Raw genomic sequence first — 7790 nt, 5'->3', positions numbered from 1 at the left:
TGACCCTTTTCCATGGAGAGCCCAGGGCTTCCTCTGTAGGTCCTTCCACATGCATGGCATGTGCTCCCTTCCACTAAACTACAGTTTGGTCAATGCACTGCAATGGAAAGCATAATGCTGGTGGTCAACTAAAGAGGTTTAAAGACTCTCTCCAGGCAAATCTTTAAAAATGTAGTATAAACACTAACAGTTGGGAAACACCTGCCTGTGAGCGCTCTAGTTGGAGAAAAGCCTTTACCAAAGGTGTCACGGGCTTTGAAGACACTCGAACTCAGGACGCAAGGGAGAAACGTGCTAAGAGGAAGGCACACTTGGCAAATCCACACCGTGATCAACTCCTGCCCGGAAACCAATGTCCCCACTGTGGAAGGACATGTGGATCCAGAATTGGCCTCCTGCCAACCTAGCAGTTTGAAAGCACGTCAAAGTGCAAGTAGATAAATAGGTACCGCTCCGGCAGGAAGGTAAATGGCGTTTCCGTGCACTGCGGCTTCGTCATGCTGGCCACATGACCAGCTGTACGCCAGCTCCCTCGGCCAATAAAGCGAGATGAGCGCCACAACCCCAGAGTCGTCTGCGACTGGACCTAATGGTCAGGGGTCCCTTTACCTTTATCTTATGACTCTATGATCTCAACCTAATGGCTTGACTGTAGCTTGCTCTCTGTATTCAGCCCTGCACTTACTTTCCTCGATATGACGATGGAGGACTAAGATGCCTAGTGATTCATGCGGCGGCACAGCCGCACAAGATGTGTGTCTTTCGCTCCACACGAGTCAGCTTGCTCGATGGAGATGTCCGTCGCAAACCTGGCACCCAGAAATCTCCACGTTGTCGCAACTGGACCCTCACCGGTAGCTAAATGTGCCTCGCGCACGGGAAATTTCGAACGCTGGAATTGGCCCATGGTGACTTAGGTGTGAAGGAAACAAACTTCTATGCATGCTCAGATGCGATTATAGATTCTATATATTACTATATATTATTCTATATATAAAGGTATTATTATATTTTTACTTTACGTACTCCAAGCTTAACACTTCGCTTTCAAAGCATGTTCCGGGGTTGAATTTTTGGCTTAAATAAACTCCTGTGTTGAATTTAACCCACTGCTCTGGCCTGGGAGTTTCTGAGCCTGCAGTTTTGCTGAAGTGAAGCAGGCATAAACCTGATCAAACCCTTGATTGGGAGGCTGGCAGGAACCTCTTGTAAGAGCAGGACAGAACTATCTGCGTTTTAAAAATGCTTTGGGTCCTGTTTTCAAAAGGCACAATTAACAATTAATCCTATGCATGCTTTTGGGGGGGGGGGATATATCCTCGCAACAGTGTTATGGTTATTATTCATTGAGGCAGAAAGACAGCATTTTTCTAAAAAAACCCACCACAATAACATCCCCATTTTACAGATGTGGAACAAAGTAAAGAGGAAAATCAGTGGGGCTTAAGGTCATAAGATGAACCCTTCTAGATCAGATCAAGGCCTTTCTAGGCTAGAATCCTATTTCCTACAATGGCCAACTGGATACCTATGGGAAGCCAGCTATTCTTGCCTAATGTTGTTCCCCCAGAAAATGTTCTTCAGCGCCTCTGATTCTGAAGGTAGTCACAATGGCGGGTAGCCTTTTACAGCCTTATTAAAAGCACACGTGATTGCAGCCAGGTAGCTTACAGACATATGAACCTAGAGTCCTCATTTCCAGGCCCGGTATGTTCTCCTCCCTATTACACAAACTCACTTCAAAGCAAAATTATCAGAGCATCAGTTGTACACTCCCAGATAAGTCTACACCCAGCCTCCTAATTGTGACAAAACAGGCTGCATGTTAGCTTTGAGCCTGATGTGCTACGGTCAGAAGCTTGGATTTATTATTTATGTAGAACCATCAATTCAACAAGGTGGAGGGCACAGGAAGAAGGGGACGACAGAGGACGAGATGGTTGGACAGTGTTCTTGAAGCTACCAGCATGAGTCTGACCAAACTGCGGGAGGCAGTGGAATACAGGAGTGCCTGGCGTGCTCTGGTCCATGGGGTCACAAAGAGTCGGACACGACTAAACGACCAAACAACAACAACAGGCATGAGCTTTTCCATTCTGTAGTTCATGATGTTCCCTGAGCATCAAACCTTGAAAAGCCAGTGTTCAACACTCTAGAAAAATCATAGCAGTCTCAAAACCTGTTGCCAAAGATGCACTATTGCCACAAATAGCTATATTTCTAACTGCTGCTTTCAAAAATGGCCATTGCTGTAAGTATGCAGTCCCCCCCCTCGCCCACCACACTGAAGCATTCCTTGACCTCATCCTACCATTAAACCATTTGATACATGGCAGCAATTGTATAAAATAAGGTCTCCCATTGGCCATCTCCTGAGATTCAGATGTAGCCCATGTATGTCAATAAAGGATTGGATTGTTTGGAGAATTGCCGAATATTCCACAATCTAAATGGAAAACTGCTTTGTGCATGCATGCCATGTTAGCACAACAGTTGCTATCGTGATTCTTTAGCACTCTACTTGTGTATCGCTGCTCTGTAACCATGGAATCAGTCTACATCACAGTCATAACAGAGAGAGAGAGAAAAAAAATATCTAGCATCTTCCTGCAGAAGAACAAAACACTCCAATCTCTTAAAACCCATCCATCTTCAATGGGTGGGACATGACCCGCCTTCAAGTCATCCAGTGGCACTACTGCCTCCCTCTTAGTAATGTTTGTGTTGACTTAGAAGAAAGTAAGAGAGGAGACATAAATGTACGATAAAAACAAATTAACATTGGGGTCAAGAGTTGCAGGTTGGGATGAGAGGGATCCGGAGTCTCAAAAATGGACAGTTTCAATCTCAAACAGCATGTTGAAATATGTGTAATGAACTATGACAACCAACGCAAGGGAAATGACTAACTCCAAAGGGGTTGTGTCTCCCCATCGAAAACAATAGAGCGCTCTTTTTTAATGCACAGAATTGGCACCGGTGCCACCTCTGCATATGGATTCCCGAACTATTGTTCTAGAATTCTGGAACACTCCTTCGTGCCGACATTCCCAGATAAAGAATGACATTTGCTCGCAACCGCACCACTGATAATTATCTTTAAGTTTTTACTGAGGAATGTAATCAAGCTGTTAATATGCTGATAGGACATGTTATCAGCGCGCTTGGATTTTGGCAACTCTTAACCTAATAAGAAAATGCAGCTCTGGGAGCAGTGCGCCAGAGCATTATGCTAGATGCTAACAGAAAAGCAGCTGTAAGACATCAGAGATTTAACATGTCAGATCTCAATGTTCCCTTAATACAGGGGTGGTGGGTGAACCTGCGGCCCACCAGATGTTCCCAATCCACCAGCCCCAGCCAACATGACTAATGGTCATGTTGGGTTGATGAGAGCTGTAGTCCAACCCCATCTGGAGGGTCACACGTTTGCCATTCTTGCTCTAATACCTGCCGTTGGGGACCAGAAAAAGACAGTGTTTGCCCAAATTGTGAGTAGGAACATGAAGAGTTTGACCACTGCTCCATTAAGCTAAGTATTTCCCATGTAGTCCAACCGCCTGCAACGCAGGAATATCTTGCCCAGCGTGGGGCTTGAACCCACGACCTTGAGATTAAGAGTCTCACGCTCTACTGGCTAAGCTGAGTCCTACCTGGACGTCTTTCCCTAAAAATAGCATTGCAAAGAAAAACAAAATGAAACACTAACAATAAAGTAGGGGCAAAACAGAATGCAATTAAAGGAAACTGGGAGATCGAATACATACTTAAAATTGTTATTTGGAACAAGGCTGCCCTCACTGTCAGTATGCTGGGAATTACAAGTGAGAAAAGTGCTTTTGGGGGCTCCCCATCAGCTTCTGGCTGGCCACAATGAGAGCAGAGTGTTGGACTAAGTGGGCCTTTGGTCTAATCCAGAAAGTTTCCTCAAGTTCTGAATCATTCTTTCGCTCGTAATAATTTTATAAAAGTAAATACAAGGAATCCAAGTACATGTTACACGAACGTTCAATTAATGTATGTACAACCTTTATGCGTGCATAAGCCGATTTAGACCACCTCAGACTATTTATGTCAGGCATCCCCAAACTCGGCCCTCCAGCTGTTTTGGGACTACAACTCCCACCATCCCTAGCTAACAGGACTAGTGGTCAGGGATGATGGGAATTGTAGTCCCAAAACAGCTGGAGGGCCAAGTTTGGGGATGCCTGATTTATGTGGATTTTAATTTGAACTGTACCTCTATTTAAATGCATGTTACTAGGGGCTGGTTTATGCCTTACAGAGATGAGGGATGTGCTTGTCCTCTTTGCAGCCTGGGATGAAAACTGCAGTGTTTGAGAGAAGGAGGGAGGTACGTGTGTGTGTGTGTAAGAGAGAGAGAAACAGGGGGGGCATAGGGGCAGTGGTCCATCAGGGTAAATGGAGCACTGCCCCCGCCACACCAGTGTGCCCTCAGTTAGCCCCCACCTGCTAGCCTCCTTACTGAGGACCAATCAGGGCGTGGCTCTGCCTGTCACTGCCTCTGGCTCCACCTCTTGCTGCCTTCATTCCTACCAGTTCCAGTGAGAACCAGCCACCAATGTATTTCTGGGGCAGGCAGCGGGCAGGTGTATTTAATGTTAAAAGGCGTGTGATAATCACCCGATAAGATCATGTGACATAGAGAGCACTAATGGACCATTAGAGATATGGAATCAGTGAGACAGAACGGGTCAACTCGAGGCAGAGAGGTGTTTTATTTTATCTTGTTAATTGGTGGTATATAAATTTAATAAATGAGGATGATGTAACACTGGGGTAGGCAACTCAGCACCATCCAGACTACAACTCCCATCATTCCTAACCTTTGGTCATGGTGACTGAGATTGATGGGAGATGTAGTCCAACAGCCGCTGCCTAGAAACCGCTTTCCCACCCCTGTTTAAAACAACAAGCTGGTTATTGATGCAGCAAATGGGATTCACTGATTGATCATCATGCAACTACTAGCATTTAATAAAATAAAATAAAATAAAATATTACCACTCCTGTTGATTTTACAGCATCTTATCTGACACTGAACCCACTGATGACAAAGGTTTATTTTTTTTTAATTTTTAATCATGAATTCAGGAAGCCACTTTCAGGAAGAAGAAAAATAATACAAACTCATTTCAATTATACATCTGTTTCTTTTTCAAGACAGCCCTAAGGATCCCAGCAGGTGACGCTATTTAAAATTGTGTTCTTCCCCTTCCCCAGCACCCCCATTTAAGAAACAATGGTGATTTACGTCAATGTAAGGATTCCTCCTTTTAAATTACCAATACAATTCTATATTGCTTTCTGCTTCTTTTTACCCGTGCCAATGGATATTTGCTTAAGGCCACTTCAAAATTTACATTTTAAAGTGCACGCTTAAAAAGAAATGTTTCAGAGTACTCTTAGAAATGCCAGCATAACGAACACACAAGACAGTGTACCTGGGGTGACAGCACAGTCTTCCATCCAGGAGCAAACTATGCAAGATGTGCCTTCAGATCATGGCTTTGGGGCATCTGAATACCAAGATGGGGCACCTTTCACCTTCCAGATGTTGACAGGCTGCAGCTCCCTCCAGCCCCAGTCAACATCTGGAGTTGTAGTCCAACAACATCTGTAGGGGAACAGGTTCCCCACATTCCTGTTAATGGGACCCTTTTTGTTCCAAAAGTAAAGTTCCCTATTTTCTCCAGCATTGCTTTTCCTGGAGCTTCCAAAACTAATGCCCTTTTTAGCTAGAACACTAACTACATCGCAAATCGGGACGCAATCTTCGGGCTGCAGCACGACATCTTACCAAAAACAATAGCAACCCAGCATCCACACTTAAATGCTGACAGCATATGGCTTCATCAGTCAATTTCTAAATGCTTCCTGTGAGATGACGATGCCAACGCAGATATACCTGCACCAGTCAATTTGTTCCCGCTGATTTATTCCTTTTATACCATATCAGAAAAGACAGTGCAAATATTTCTTAAGTCTGATGTATCATCACCAAACAATGATGTTCCAAATTCATGACTCTTTACTGTTTGAGGAGGTGAGCAGCTCGGCACAGTGTGGCTCTGCTGGGAATTTGCTTCTTCCAGTGTTTTTTTTTTTCTTTTATTTGCAAGGGAAAGATTGTAAACACCCTGGCTCCTATCAACCTGTGCAAAAAGGGAGGTGAATTCAGCATCCTTGCAAACCTAGAGCAGTCCTCCTTGTGTTGCCATCACAACCTCCCAGCTTCAATATATATCCAGTTTAAAAAAATGGTTCTCAGAAAATATAACAATATAACTAAGAAAAGCCTCCGGCTGAAAACTTGCAAAAGCTGCTGTCAGTCAAAGTACACAGCACTGCACTGAGTGGTATCCTGCAAGAGAGAAGTTGGTGGATGTGGTCGAAAACACACTCGCAGTGTTTCCAGGTATTTGCTTACAGGACAGAACATATGTGCTCAGACCACGTCCACCACAGAATGCCTGTCTGCCTTCACAAGCTTCCTATGTTCATTGCCAATTCTGCTCAAGATCTAAGACAGGATCAACAACACCCTCTTGGGTTGAGTTCCTGCACACTGCAAGACCCAAAGTCTTTTCACCTGCTAATGCGGCCCAGCAAGATAGCAGATCTCAGACAAGCAAGCTCAGTCAATCCCTGCCAAGACATGTGGAAAGTCAGTCTCTCTTGGTCTTCCCATCTGTAAAATAGGAATAGCAACCACACAAGATTGTTCTGAACCTAAAGGCTGCAAGCTACTTTGTTTGTGTAATGTGCCATGTAAATAATCATAACAACAAGGGCTGCCAAAATATGTCTGCAGGCCCAGATAATATTGCAGGTTATAATATTGCAAGTTTAGCATTACTTCCAGTGTCTTAAGCCTAAAGATACTCCCATCTTCACCAACCAAAACTGTAACCTTCATATCGTATCCTTTGGAGTAAACCCAGGGAATTGCCGGAAATAATTCCAAGGGAAAGGATTGGGATCAAAGCTTGCATATACCATTATTCAGTTCATGTACCACAGTACTAATCTCTGGGGTTTAGATTCTGATCAGACATACATTTTTTTCTACTTGCAACAGATAACTAGTTTAAATAGTGTGCAGAGGAATGTAACGTGTGAAATTGAAACAAGGATGCACCCCAGATCTTGTCTACTTCCTAGCCAATTCATAAAGCAGGCTGGAGTATCTCAAATGTATATTTATAATACCATAATATCAGTGCGGGGAAATGTTCTTCATGGTTATGCACTTCATACCCTCAGTTAAATCATGGTAAGATGCCTCAAAATCAAACAAGAATCTTAGTTTGTATTGATAAGCCAACTGCCCCCCCCCCCCCGCAAACACACACTACATACAACTGACAATTGCTCAGGTGTTTATATGGCCAAGGGACACAGCTGTTCTCTGAAAGTCCAATTACATTCCACTTTCACAGTCCTGCCCTGTAAGCCTTTCCCCATCAACCCTACGGAGGTGCGCATTTTAAGGCCTACTAAAACGTTACTTCATCCCCAGGAGTCTGGGATGAAGCTATTACATCCACAGACCCCACACTTGCGGGCCAGGAGATTTCATGGTCAAATATACACTGGGTTCCCCAGTTCATTCATTTATTACTCACAAGCTCGAAATCCATTCTCAGTATCACCCCAAGCAGAATCCAATGGGGCCGGGCAACACCTGAGCCAATTTGACACCACCTCTGCCAGACGCATCTCCCACACTCAAATGAGACTGCTTTATTATCAACATTATTTTTAAA

At 44.1% G+C, this 7790-nt stretch overlaps 1 protein-coding gene across 1 annotated transcript in view; it reads right to left on the bottom strand.

Annotated features, from left to right (window-relative positions):
* Positions 1 to 7790, bottom strand: part of PRKCE (protein kinase C epsilon) — a 318307-nt gene that overhangs the window by 307639 nt on the left and 2878 nt on the right. The gene's annotated exons all lie outside the window — the stretch shown is intronic.

This window comes from Podarcis bocagei, assembly GCF_964188305.1.
Source record: "Podarcis bocagei genome assembly, chromosome: 3".
NCBI lineage: Eukaryota > Metazoa > Chordata > Lepidosauria > Squamata > Lacertidae > Podarcis > Podarcis bocagei.
This window is presented reverse-complemented; position numbering and strand designations above follow the sequence as displayed.